The sequence below is a fragment of the Mustela lutreola genome, chromosome 16 (genome assembly GCF_030435805.1).
Source record: "Mustela lutreola isolate mMusLut2 chromosome 16, mMusLut2.pri, whole genome shotgun sequence".
Classification (NCBI taxonomy): Eukaryota; Metazoa; Chordata; class Mammalia; order Carnivora; family Mustelidae; genus Mustela; species Mustela lutreola.
Window position 1 is genome coordinate 9,636,100 of NC_081305.1, and position 15,031 is coordinate 9,651,130.

Below are 15,031 nucleotides of genomic sequence, written 5' to 3' on the forward strand. Positions count from 1 at the left end.
GCCTGCCTGCCTCCCTGCTGACTGACTGACTGAATGACAGACTGACTGACTGAATGACTGAATGAATGAATCATGGAATGAGTGAATGAATGAATGAGTGGTTGGATTCAGAGGAATGACGCATTCACCCGTCAATCTCTGGTTACAGCGCCCAGCCCTAACATCTCCTGAGCACATCTTACCAGGTGCAAGTTGACCCTCTGTGGCTTTGTCCTGTTCCTGGAAGATCTGGGCTCAGGAGATTTGGGCCAGATCTCGGTTAACCTTCTCCTGAAGTGGTGTTCTGCTGTTCACAGCTACTAACCTAGAGCCTGCTATGGGCAAAGCATATCGTTAGACACAGAGAGAACCCCTAAGAATGAGCCAGAGGGAATGAGGGTGTCCCTTCTCCCCAGCCACCCCCAGGGAGGACAGCTGCTGAGTCACTCACGCGGCCAGGGACGGTGCTATGGACCTCACACAGCCTTTCCCTTCATCCTCACAGCGGTCCAGAGAGGGCGAAGCTGAGCCTCCAGTAGCCACGATGTCATCGTGCATGTCCTGCGACCTCGCCAGTCCTCAGGGCTACGACAGGAAGAAGGTACTGTCAGTTCCTCACTTTACAGGTGCGGGTGCTGAGACTTACAAGTGTTAGCGTCTTGCCCAAATGCGTGACATGCTATGTGCCACGTGCTGGAAGCAGGATTAAAACCCAGCACCGTGGCCCAGATCCCGGGTTTTATGCCGTCAGGGCTGGTGTGGGATGGTATGAAGGATCTGCTATACACTAGTAAGAGGCAGAGTGGCACTTGAGCCCACACTCTTTTCTTTATACAATCATGTTTCTTAAATTTGGTGGTGGTGTGATCTGAGAACTTATATTTTTGTTGAACTGAGTTCACATATGTGAAAGTGCTGTGTGACAAGAGAGACAGAGAGACAAGAGACAGGACAGGGGAAGGAGGAAGGGGAAAAAAGAGCAGAGGTTGGTGTAGTAAGGTTGAGGCAGCACCAAAGGACATTCGACATTTGGAAAAGACAGCGGCAGGGAGCAGATGCCATAGGGGAAGGAAGAGCGTGGACAAAGGTGGGGGGTGAGAGGAAGCACAGGGACACACGAGAAGGACCGTCTAACTCAGTGCTTCCTGTGCACGCCCATCTCAGCCGGCTCTGGGAGCAGGGTTTCTGGTGGGTGTCTGTCGGGGGCCCAATTTTTAAGAGTCTGTAGAGCTGTTCCTTCTGATACTGGGCTCTGGATTTCTCATGCAACTTCTGCCTCTCGGTTCTCTAGTTTTCATGAGCAAAGGCGTTGGTGGAAGAGCTAAGAACAGGCAGAGCATGGGTATCGAATGTTCCTGTCTTTGCTGGGCGCGTGGTGGTGGGCATGGGTCTCCAGGGCCCACGCCGACATCCCAATGGCTCTAGAAGGGACAGATCCCCACGAGGGGTCTGCTAGGTGGTTGATGGCTGCATTACCTTTCTCAGAAGGAAATACGATTTTGGTTTTGTGGGGGGTTTTTTGTTTTTGTTTTTGTTCTTGGCAAAATGCCCTGCTGTGTGAGGCCTTTTTTTTCACCAGGACCTTCATATTTGCCTTCTTTGATGAAAAGACAAAGCTGAGGGCTTTGCATTTTTCCATCTTCTTTGCAAAGTGGGCCTTTCAAGAATGGTAAACAAGTAAAGAACTGACATTTGCACAGTTTACAAATGGCTTTAGCACTTTTGATCCATGATGGAACCAGTAGATCCTTTTCCTGGCATCTAGCGAGTAATCGGTCCCCTATCCAGTTAAGTAATCTGAAGCTGGAATTGGTTAGGAGGGGTCAGGGTCAAGAGCGGAGCAAACGCAAAACTTCAGGCACTCAGCTCAGGACGTGGTACGTGGCGTGTGTTGTCTCTCTGATGTGTTTCTCCATCGCCGGAATTAGGAAGCATCTTACACTTGCGCTTAGGACACGGTGTCGCGTCAACGGGGCTTAGAAGGCGTTAACTATTAGTATTTGTTACCTCACTGCTGTGGTTCTGTATCCCTTCTCTGCTGCGCTGAGGCATTTCTCCCACTAGCAGAGGCTCTGTGCCTTGGGACACAGGATGAAAGGATGGGAAGAACAGGGAGATGCAGCAGACCAGGTCTGTGTTGCGCTGGGCCATGGTGCCGAACGCATCTCACCTTTGTTTTGCTAGGAGATCGGGGACAGCCATGCTTGCCTTTTACTCTTGAACTACAGATCACTAAGTCAATCTGGGACACGATGACCAGCATTTAAAAAAACCAAGTGAAACAGGGGCGTCTGGGTGGCTCGGTGGGTTAAGCCTCGGCCTTTGGCTCTGGTCGTGATCCTGGAGTCCTGGGATCAAGCCCCGCATCGGGCTCTCTGCTCGGCGGGGAGGCTGCTTCCTCCTCTCTCTCTCTCTCTCTCTGTCTGCCTGCCTCTGTGCCTACTTGTGATCTCTGTCTGTCAAATAAATAAATAAAATCTTTGAAAAAATAAAAAAAAACAAGTAAATAGAACACATGGAGTGGAAAATGCCATCATGGATTACCCACAGTACGTAGTTTTCATGGAATGTTTACGCACGTGTATCTGTATAATGCATTACAGTAGAAAATGAATTTCCTCCTGTGGGTGACATCCAGAAGGTTTAGGGATGCTGTCATGGAGATTAGAGGCAGTGAAGTAAAGCAGGTGTGCGAGGCACAGAGGAAGTGATCGAATGATCATTGCGACCGTCAGCTTCTTCACTGTCAGCTCCATCTCCAGACAAGCCAGAACTCATGCTTGTCCACCTATGTTAAACCAGATGGCTCAGGGATTTCAGACTACCAAAGGAAAACTCAAGTGGCCAGGCCTGCGCTCCTTAATCCTGCCGACCGTGAGAGCTGCCTGCAGATGCCCGTTCAACAGGCCATGGGCTATAACCGGCGCAAATCTCCTGAGTCTGAGAAGCGCTGAGCAGAGAACAGACCGGGTTCGTCTTGAAGGAATCAGGTGCCTTCCAGGCATGCTGTGCAAGGAGCTCTCTTGCCATTTGATACCTGGTGTCCCCGCTTTAGTTAAAAAGGACCGAGGCGGCAATTGGCACGTCGATGACCACTGAGCAGCGGTGGCCGTGCTCAGATCAGGGTGGCATCTGCTTGGAACAGAACATCTTGTTATTCTGGGTCCCTTTAGCGACGGCAGTTCAAGCGTGGTGGTGCATGAGAAACACCGAGCCGCTCTTTGTTCCAACACCTACCACGAACTGGACGTTAATTCCGTTGTGCTGAGCTTTTCTAAAAGAGCCTCCAACGGTCACCAGAATGACTTTTCTTTCACAAGGTCTGATCTTGTCAGTATCCTGATTTTAACCCTGTAAGGCTTGCCTGTTGTCTACGGGGTGGTCACCGATTTCCTGGCTCAGGCATTCAAAGGCCTGCCTCATGGGGTTCCTGCTGACTGCTCATCCTCCTGGCTTCATCCTGATGCTTCCTTCCCCCTAATCCTTACAGCTCTTTGAATGGGCTTTGCTATTTCATGTCTCCATGCTTGTCAGATGTCTTCCCTTCTGCTTGCAGTGGCTTTCCCTGCCTCAGTCACCTGCTGAGTTTTTATTCATTTTCCAGGACTTCCTTCACCTCTTTGTGAAGGCTGGAAGGTTAATTACGTCTTCCACTGAAAACATCTGAACCTAAGGGATATGTTCATTAATATTTGATTAAGATAGATTACAGTCAATTTATTGAGTTGCCTGTCTCCACAAAGGCATGTCTGGATGGGCACGTACGAACTGTGGCATCCATAAATGAATAGCAGAGTCGACTGACTTTTAGGAAAGACTTACTAAGTGCCAGAATGGAGCCCCAGGCATGGTCCCCCCAATACCCATGCCCTCTTCCCTAGAACCTTGAATGTTATTTTAGGTGACAAAAGGACCTTTGCAGGTGTGATTAAATTAAGGTGGTTGTGCATGAGAAACACGCACCCTGTATAAATCTTCATATATAGAGGTTCTCCTGGATCATCCGTTTGGGCCCTACGTGTAACCACAAGATTCCTTAAAGGAGGAAGCAGAGGGAGACACAAGGCCATGTGAAGGGGGAAATAAGATGCTGTCTGCTGGTTTTGAAGATGGAGAAGGAGCCACAAGCCAAGGAATGTGGTTCTAGAAGCTGGAAAAGACAATGGAACAGCTTCTTCCCGGGAGCTTCTGGAAGGAGCATGGCCCTGCCAACACTTTGGTTTCAGTCCAGGGAACTGCTTTTGGACTTCTGGAAGTTCAAGGGAATAAATCTGTGGGGTTTGAAAGCCATTCCATTGGTGATAATCTGTGACACCAGCAGGAGGAGTCCAATACACCAGGTAACATGTATGATGGGACAGAACTTACGGATGGTATTTACTGGGGAAGAATAAATAGAGCCATGCTTCCCCCACTTCGCAAGAATCACCGGAGATCTTGTTTCACTACAGATTTTGATTCACTAGGTCTGAAGAAGGGCCTGAGATTCTGTGTTTCGTATAAGCTCCTTAGTGAGGACCGTGGTGTTTGCACAGGGACCACACTTTGAGAAGCAGCGGACTTGAGCGGTGGGTGGACACAAACTGGACTGAGCAAAGGGAGAGTCTTAGAGAGGCAGCTGTGGGCACAGAGATTTAGAGACAGAGATCCACTGGGTGGGAGTCTATGTGGTAGTGGCCCTGGGGTGGGTGTATGATGGTACCAGTGATTCCTCAGTGCCCTCTTGGTTGGGAGTTCAGAGGCCTGCAAATGAGGCAGATGACAGAACAACTTGAAGGCCAACGGTATTAAAAGACTGGCCATACCCACATGGAGTGAGACCTAAGAGATCCAAAATAAGTGGGTTTTTCCCCCCTATTTCCCTCCACCATGCCTTTTCTCAATAAGGAATAATATGCATGTTCTGTGGGGCTTTGCAAGGAGAAGAGATATTTTCAGTTTTCCTGCCATGTCTGGAGCCCGCCTCGGTGGAGATCTTCACAACCCCCCGGGGAAATAGGCACGTGTTACCAGCATTGAGATTGGACTTGCCAAGACTGAGGCTGAGAGAGAACGAGAGCTTTTGCCAGAGCATTCTTCCAGGTTAAGTGACAGTCCAAGAGCTAAGGGACAGAGTCCCTGTAGGGCACAGGTGCTGAGAGGGTCGAGAGGTAAAAGGTCTCCTCTTGGTGGGTAGAGGAGGAAGTGGAGGACTAAGCATAAGAGCACGAGCTGGTCCTTGAAGAGCTCCCAAATGGTCAAATCAGAGAAGCCAAGGGCATTCGGCAAGCCCAGGGAGCGCGGCAGGACTAAAATGGGAAGAGAACATGCAGATCCGGAACAAGAATGGAAGAGCAATGGTACCGGAGCCAAACAGGGGCCATGGGGGAAGACCATGTCCTTTGCCCCTCGCCAGGGCTGTGGCGGTGGTGGGCTCCTCATCAGTCGCGTGGGAACACTCATGCTGATGCTGTAGGCGGTGGTGGAGGTCAGAACTTATCTACGTGAAGTGCCTGTCATTCTCAAGCTGTCTCGGAAATGGATTCCTTCAAGCAGCCATGCTGTCTGCTGGTCTTTATGCATTACTGAGTTTATAGTCTGAGATGGAACAGGATGACCTGAGATAAGAATTTGCCAGAGAGTTCCCGCAAGTTCCTTATCGGCGTTCTTTTGTGTCCTGTTGTTCCGGGGCTTAGAACATATAGGGAAATCCTTGAGTTTTTCCGAAGTTATTAAAGATCATCAGAGGTTAGGAGGGGAAAGGGAAGAGTATATTTGGGCAGGGAAGTTTTGATTTTGTGCGGACACCTTTGGCTGCTGGCTGACGTTTATGTTCTGCATGATACAAAAGGGCCTTCCTGGTACGTTCCTCACCCACGCCCATAGTCCACCCTTTAGAGACTACTATCCCAGTTGCCAGTTGTAAGTTTTACAATTAGAAGTGCGTTGAACCCTAGCTTTACTTGGAAAAGTTACTTGATACCCTCTGGGTCTCTGGGTTTCTTCATCTGACAGTTGAATGGAAATAGCATCATAGCATCAGCCTACCTCAAAGCCTTTGTGAGGGTTAGAAAGGAGAATGCTGGAAGACCATTTAGACTGGGGTTCTGCAAACTTTTTCTGTCAAGGGTCAGGGAATTCATATCTGTGGCTTTGTAGGTCATGGGTCTCTGTAGCGACGCTCAAGGTTGTCAGTGGAGAGCAAATGCAGCCACAGGCGATGTGTCAGGGAATAGGTGTGGCTCTGTTCTAACAAAACGCTACAGAAACAGGCCAGAGTTTGCAGATCTCTGCTTTAGAATGATATGATGCAAGCCTTGGGGCGTGTGGGTGGCTCAGTCTGTTGGGCTCCAGAGTCTTAGTTTCCGCTCAGATTGGGTTCCTGGGTGGTTTGGATGGTTCATTTCAGCACAGATTGTGATGTTAGGGTCCTGAGATCAAGCCCCACATTGGGTTCCATGCTCAGCAGGGAGTGTGCTAGAGATTCTCCTTCCCCAGCCCCGCCACGCTTACTCTCTAAAAGAAATAAATCTTAAAAAAAATACAAAGTAAGCCTTCAAACTGGGAGTAGCAATTATGAACCTACACTATTGTTATTTGAAATATCTCATATTGACCTAACCCTCTTTCTTTCAGCAGCCAGGTTCTCAAAAAATTGAGGCTGGTACCATCTATTTTAATCCTCTATGGAGTAGTCTTTTTGTGTGTGGAAGTGGTGGGGACACAGGGAGGATTCTTTGCTTTGGGCTTTAAGTCTGACAACAGAATTCTATAACCCAAGTGTTTTTGGGGTATCACTTTTTAAAAGTATTTATTTATTTGACAGACAGAGATCACAAGTAGGCAGAGAGGCAGGCGGGGCGGGGGCAGGGTGGGAAGCAGGTTCCCCACTGAGCAGAGAGCACCATGTGGGGCTCGATCCCAGGACCCCGGGATTATGACCTGAGCTGAAGGCAGTTGATTAACCCACTGAGCCACCCAGGTGTCCCGGGGTATCACTTTTTAAATATGTTGGCCCCTTAATGATTTAATTCTTATTGATCAAAACTCTTAGTAAGTGAGGATAATTTGAGAAATAAATAATAGATAGCCTGGTTCATTTCTCATTAACATAGTCAAGATTCAACCACAGAGCTGAAGAAGGGAAATTTTATAAGGAACAGTTAAGTGCAAAATGTGAGTAGCCCAAGATAATCTAATTGTTTACATTTAGCTGTCCCTGAGGTCTGAGCACTTACAGCCAGGAGAATTTATCCGATGACTTCAGTCCAAAAAACACAACTTTATTTCCCCCCTACTAACACAGCGTAAGCATTAATTTAACTGGGTTGCCCTGCAAACATCAGTGGCCTTATGTTCCAAATGAAAGCGTTCATCAGCCAGCTATCTCCTGATGCGTTATTAGCTGGAGGTCAAAATTAATGAATTTTGTCAGATTGCCTCAAGTAGAGATAGAAAAGAAATTGGCAGACAGTTTCCACTCTGTCGTCTGCTTAGTGTTTTTGCTTTGTTTTGTTTTGTTTGTTTTTTAGTGTTTCTCTGGGGGAGGGACCTGTGCTCCAGACTTAGTATTGCATCGAGTTGTTAGGACAGAAGAGTGAATGGTATTCTATCCCCCACCAGCATCTCCATAAGGTCTTCCTTAAGGTCTGAAGTTTGCTGCCCAGAGAGGAAGAACAACACTGGGATCTAGGACAGGAGCCTCTGAAGCACTGATTGAGGAAAGTCACCCCTGACTGAAGGCCAAAGGAGATCTGAAAACACGCTAGGGCCATCCAAAACACACAGCTACCATAGAGCCTTACAGTAATGTTCCTGACTTCTCTTCTGTCTTTCACCTGAAATCTGAGCAGGTGGAATTAGAATGTGGTTCTACATTAGCCTTGTTCTCTAGGAGAGCATCAGACATCACAAATCTCTTTACTCGCGCTGGACAACGGAGCTAACAGTTCCCCGTCTAGCACATAGGATCATAACAACAGCTAAACCAGAAGCATAGCGAGAAAACCCTCTGTAAGCACACATTATTGTTCATTCTGTTTGTTGCTTGGGTCCTTGTAGACCCGAGCACTTCTACTAGGAGTGGGTAGAAGAAGAGGCTGTGGGCAAAGAGTTGCCTGACCAGTGAAGGTTTTCAAAATTCATGAATCCCACTAAAGGACCCACTTGTGGTTTTGTATTAAGAATCTATAGAATGAGTAGCAAGTGCCTTCTATATGTAAAGGCTCAGATTCTTTTGTAGGTACAATATATGTTTTTTCTTTGGTAATTACCTCTATCTGGCCATAGTAGAAATCTTCAGTTCAGGGCATTCAGCAGCCTTAAAATTTCGCAAGACTGAAAAATATTTTTTCCCATCTTGGAGAACTAGTCTTTGGGGATGGTCTTGGGCTAGATCTACATCAACATTGTTTAAGACAGAGGAGTGTTGAGAACCTCAAAGGCCACAGAGATCACATGCCTTCAGCCCTCCGAAGGCACCTGCTTTCTCCCACAGTTGCACACGTGCACTATCAAAATGGCAGGAGGAGTACCAGGCGCCTGATTTCTCTTTTCAGAAATTCAAAAGACCTTTCAGAGTCTTTCCCCAATATTAGTTCATTATTCTAGACTTTCTTCCAGGTTGATTTTTCTCCTGGGGGCTCTGTGGTTCTCCTGACAACTTGTGTGTGATAGGGTCCCCTGCTAGGTTCTCATGCACCTGCACATTGCTGGACCACATCATTGGCAAGTTTTAATTCATGTCCTGGGACATGGCTCAGCCTGCATGAGGATTAGTTGGTGAAAGCACATGCCCAAGAAGGGGAGCGGCGGTCATAGCCACACTTATCCTCCAGTCATTCAGAAAACCATCTCAGACTTCTCTAAATGTTCTTCACGTGACCAGTTTGTAATGCAGGTACACGGATATAATACACTGGGGTGTACACAGCTGACATGGAATATGCAGGGAACGAGCAGGAGAGAGAACATTAGAGAAGACAGTCTCAAAGCCATCCCTCGTCCACCACAGTGTTGCCCGGGGACCTGAGCTAATGCTCCCCAAAGATGCGGCCAGAACCACCATTCTCTGATTCCCCAGCTGAATGCTATAACTGAAACTCTTGATTCCAGAATTTAGATTTTTACTTCCTTTTTCTCTTCTGGGCATTAGGTTGTTTTTTTGTTTTGTAAATTCTATCCTCCTACTCAAACATCTCAAGTCCTTATACTTTATAGCCTTTCAAAGTTTTTGTGTTAAAGGGTAGCACGATCCCAGTCCCCTTCCTGCGAAGACAATTTCAAACACCTTGGTGAGTATCTATCTAAAAGGAGAGGTATGAATGAAATTATTTGACAGAAATGAAACCATATATAATTTTTCTATAATTTACAAAAATTTATTTAAACAGTTCACAAGTTGTTTGGGTATCTAGATTGTCCTGATTTGTTTCCTAATGTACACAAATACAGAGCCAGGCTAATTAATTAGCTGGAGTAAATTAGACGTTTGTAAAAAAGAAAACAAAAGACATCAACAATTCTGAAGTAGTTCAAATTGTTAAAGATGCACAAATGGTTAAAACTAAAGATGGATAAATGGTCATAAAATTGTCCCAGGGTGAAACAAATCACTGATTTTAAAATAAAATAAAAATAAAATTGAAATACCTGGGAAATTTTTAACCTCGCCATTGATATGATTTCATTATGGTGCTGACCTAATTCTTTGTGGCAAAGAATTATGACTTGGCCACCTAGTTTCCAATAAAATTAATCCATTCATGCATTCAAGATACATTTACGAAGTCCTGGCAGAAAATAAAATCTAATAAAATGTTCCCATACTCACAGAGCTTATGTTCTAGTGGGAGAGACAGGGGAAAAACACAAGTAAATAAACACACAAGAATATTAGATATGGAAGTGGTATGCCGAAAGTTGCAATAAGGGTATGTAATAGAGAGTGGCATCAGGGTAGGGTTCTCCCAGAAAAGGACAAGTACACCAAGAACTGATGATAAAACCAACACCAGGCATACAAAGACCAGAGCAGGACCGTCCCAAGCAGAGGGAACAGCTGGTGTGAAACCCCTACATAGGGAAGACCCTGACGTGCTTCAGGGAGAGAAGAAACACTGTGTTGAAGGAAGCTAAGTGGCCCAGAGTGAGAGGGGTTGGAGGTGGGCAGGGTCCGGAATGTGCCGGTTTGTCAGCCAGGAAACAAGCATGAACTTCCTTATAGGCACAATTGGAAGGTACAAGAAGGACTTAAGCCAAGAAGTGACATGATTTTGCTCATGTTTTCCAAAGATCTCCGCAGTTGTGAAGGACATAGGGTCAAGAATGGACGTCAGGAAGGGACCAGGGAGGAGGCTGTTGTGGGCCCAGGTGGGAGGTGATGGTGGCTGAAACCAGGTGTCACGGGGGATGCAGAGAACTGGGTGGAATTGGGGTATGACTCGGACACAGAATGAACAAGACTGGTGGAATGCAAGCAACAGAGGTGGACAGGGAAACCCAGAGTCAAAGAGCAGGCCAGTGGAGCCCCTGAGAAAAATAGTTATTTTGTCTGGTAAGGATTTTGGGAAAAAATTGCTTATTTGCGCTTCTATTATAATATGAGGCATAGTGTGGATTTTTTTTTTTCTGATATGAATAATAGCACCTTCCATTTATTGAGTACCTACCTCGTGCTTGCAATTCTTTCCCTTACTGCGTGTGCAGGGGGGATACACATTCGCCTCACTTACGAAGTTACAAAATGACCCATGTGTTCCATATGGCCTTTGCCCCTCTGGGGATTGCATTGCCAAGGAAACAGACTATTGAGCACAGGCGGTGAAGCCAAATCCTATTAAATGTGCAATAATTCAAACAAAACGTACAAAGCCAACCAGCACTTGGGTTTGGAATATTGGCTTCCAAATGTCCCCCTCCTCATGCCTAGCTAGGTACCTAATAAGGTTCAACATTTAGATGCCTGTCTAATTCTACCCAGAGTTCTGGACTTGTACATTCCTGCCCCCAAATCCCTGCTCTGAATGTCAGAGTTTTTAACTAATCTCCCCAAATGGCATTATCGCATAATGAGCTTTCTGCACGCTGCTAGCTTCAAACAGTAGACAAAAAGTGATTCTTTTCTCTCCCTCAGTCAGATTTTTTCCTTTGTGAAATGTAAGTAAAAGTGCTTAGATACCTATCTATGCTCAAATATGGCTGGAGAAGGTCCAGAATGAGAGGTTACAGAAGTAGATGCTGTTTAGAGAGCAACTAGTTCAAATCCCCTTTGTACATAAGAAACTTGAGGTTCAGACAGGTTGGTTAATGTGTCCAAGGTCACACAGCATATTAATAGGTAGTGCCAGGGCCAATGCCCCAACTTTCCTGGCTGGTGACCCAAAACCGCCTCTAGGTGTTTCAAGGTTGTTCCTCTTAAACTCGTCCCCACAAAGGTCTACTGACGGCTCCTTTCTTCCTTTCCCACTCTCTTCACCTCCATCTGATCCCATGCACCCCCCCTTCCCCTCTTTTCCCACCCACTTCTCAAATGCAACTTCCCCCTCCAGCTCCTACCTCCAATCCTATCATCATTCCCACCACCATTTTTCAGGCTCACCTATCTTCTTACAAGATCAATGCATTTACGCACCAAAAGTATTTTGCACAAATGTGTTTTTTTAACCCAGCACCCATGAGTTTGGCTATAAGCCTGTCCTCACTTGACCCTGTCATTTCATTAAAAAAAAAAGTTCAGTAGAATGAGGAAAAAGTGTGATTGGAATCCATGCACCACATCTAGATGAATTCTTCTTATTTAGGAAAAATCACTGCTAAGCTTTTTGGACGTGGAAGGTAAGTCCTGATGGTCATGAGATGCAGGGAGTCTAATAGTAGATACAACTCTTCCACGAAAGAAATGAGTGCCACTTTGGTGGTATGAGTGAAGAGAGCAGAGAAGGCAAGAGCCAGAGTGCTGAGAGTAGTGTCAATCTGGAGCCTGGTTTGGTAGAAATGGGCAGGACCTTTTTAAGAACAAGAAAACATGATATTCAAATTTAAGTTCTGCTCTCTCATGTTACAGTCTGCTTACCTGGCAGATGCCCATCAGTCTCCAACTAAATAAAGGCACACAGGTTTTTATATAAAGCATCTTGCAAAAAACACGGAGGGGCGGTCTGTGACCAGATTTAGACTGACACTGGGGTGGGGGCCGGGGAGGAAGGAGAGACCTGAAGATACAGAACAGGGAACTAAGATTCCCTGAAGCTGGAAATTGAACCAGAGGTGATTCCTGGAAATGTAAGCCCTTAAGGGTTTGAGATAAGCCTCAGAACATTAGACATTGAGCTTTGCATTGGAATTACGGTGGAGATTCAAGTCAACTTTATCCAAATGTGCAGGAATGGGCCCCAACATGTGCCATGCATTGGAGATAGGATGAAAAGGATCTAACTCTTGCCCTCTAGTGTTCCTAGAAAAGTATATCAAGCAGCTAGGTATGGAAACAACCAAGGTATGGGAACAGCCAAGTTACTGATTGAAGACAGCGCCTCCCTGATTCACTCTGGGTAGGGCACTTTGTCCCCTTTATGCAGTGAATGGGGTTGATTAACAACATGGAGCCATCTTGGGTTGATCTTTGTCAAGTACTCTCTCTGGAAAAGACTGGATTTTTCCTCAGCCCACCAGACTGGCTATTTGATTAGAAATAGCTGCCTCTTTGCCTGTTCAGTTTTATTCTTTACCTTAATAAATATGTTTTGAGCATCTATTTTTTACCAAGTGTGGCACTAAATGGTAGGGTACAATAATGGACCAAAATGGAGACATGATCATGCTATTGTGGAACTCAGAGTCTGAAGGAGGAAAGAGACAAGGAATCAGACAAAGGGATGTAATAATGTAGCTATGATAGGAGTGATAGGGGAGAGGTATATGTTACGGAGAGAATTTATCACCAGGCGAACTGACCTACTTAGGATGCCAGAAGAGGCTTCCCTGAGAAGCTGAGATCTGAACAATGAGTAAGAGAGTATAAGTGGCAAAGGCTAAAGTGAAATCATTGCAGACTAAAGAATCAGCTTGTGCAAGAGTCCTGTGGCATTCACAAATTAAAGCAAAGCCAATAATATAGGCGTGGGATGAGCAGGGAGAGAGCAAGTGATACAATACACAGCTGGAGTAGGTAGGCAGGAGCAGAATACAGGGTTTATATGCTCCATTAGTCTTTCTTGTAAAACCAATGGGAAGTCATCATGATGTCTCGAAGAAAATATGATCATATTTAAATGCTGAAAAAATAACTCTGGCTGTAGGGGAAAATGGTACCGAGCAGTGGTTACCAGACAGATGTTTTCGACAATGCTTTCAATAAGTTGATGTCAGTAGAGATATGAAAAACTAGCTTTGACAGATATTCAGGAGGTAAAATTAGTGGAGTTTGGTGACATATTGGATGTAGGAGTATCTTAATTTGAGTTTACTAGAAACTCTAAGATGAAGACTCAAGTAATTTGTTATAATACAGGACACATCGGTAGGGGATGCCTAAGAAAAAGAAGGCAGCCACTAAAAAGTGAGGTATTAAGCGAGCTCCCATAGTGGATGACTGGAATGTAGTTCATTCTCAGAGTCAATGAAGAATCACACCTCAGAATTATCCCACCTAAGGGGTGAAGAAGCTGGACTATTGATATACCCAATTCTTCTAGTCATTGACTGGGGATTGATATGGGACCCATTAATTTTCAGGCACTTCCAACCTGTCTGCTATAGATTTAGAAAAATCTTCGGGAAGAGAGATGTAAGAATTGGCTATTGGAAGTGGTCTGGAGCTCATTGCATTGATGGGGACCTGGAGATAGGGTGACTATGTCTGCTAGGGAGTAAGGGCAAGGACAGTGTCGAGGATAACTCAGATTTCCAGGCTATTGAGATAGAAAACACTGGAAGGTGTTGCCCACCAGACACTGCCATGCCCTGGGAATGCCAACAAGGTAAAGTCATCACTGCCTTCATGAACCTTACAGTCTAGTAGTACTAACTAGTTAGCAACCACTCACTAGAATTTACAGTCTAGTTAGTGAGAATACCCAAGGATGTTCTCCAGAGAGCAGGCAGACAGGCTCTGGTGCTGCCTGTCCTAATCCCAAGGGAATTACTGAACCAATAATGCTGATTAAAAGTCTGGGCTGTGTGCCAGTCCCTGGACAGTCAACAGTGGACTGTTTCCATGTTAATCCTTAGGCAGAGGGGAGACCTATTCCTCAAGGTTGTGGGGGGAAGTGTTCAGAACCAGGGTATATTCATGTCCTAGGGCTAGTGTAACAAATTGCCCATGAACTTGCTGGCCTTCAGCAACAGAAATTTATTCTCTTGCAGACCTTGAGGCCCAAGGTGTTGACAGGGTCACGTTTCCCCTGAAGACTCTAGGAAAGACACCTTCCTTGTCTCTTCCTGATTCTGGTGGCTCCTGGTGTTCCTGGGCCTGTGGCTGTGTCCCTCCAACCTCTGCTTCATCTTCACGTGGCTCCTCCCCTGTGTCTCTGGGTATGTCTCAGATCTCCCTCTCCATGCACTGATAAGGCCCACCTTCACAAATGGCCCATATATAAGGCCGTTTCATCCAGGATGATCTCATCTCAAGATCCTTAATCACATCTGCAAAGACCCTCTTTCCAAATAAAGTCACATTCACAGGCACTGTGGATTAGGACCTGGACATATCTTTTGGGGTCACTATTCAATTTGCTACAGGGGGCGAAGATAGATTAATAAATGTTTATAAGAGGTTAGGAGCTCTAGCAAAACTATTTCCAGTGTATCATTTGGTTCAATATTAGGCCATTTAGATTTATGGTCAGAAAAAAAATATGCAGGCAACTTCTCAGAATGCTTTATAGGCTCCGTGGGATATAGCAGATTTAGAAGAAAAACCCAGGCTGGTAGAAGGAGAGGAAATGAACCCAGAGAGGCATCCATTCACAAATTAATAAAGAAACGCAAGTGAATTAAGAAAGTAGAACAAAATAACCAGAAAGCTTTGGTTTCACATGAGAAAGAACTGGAAAAAAGAAGGGGGAAAAGGGAA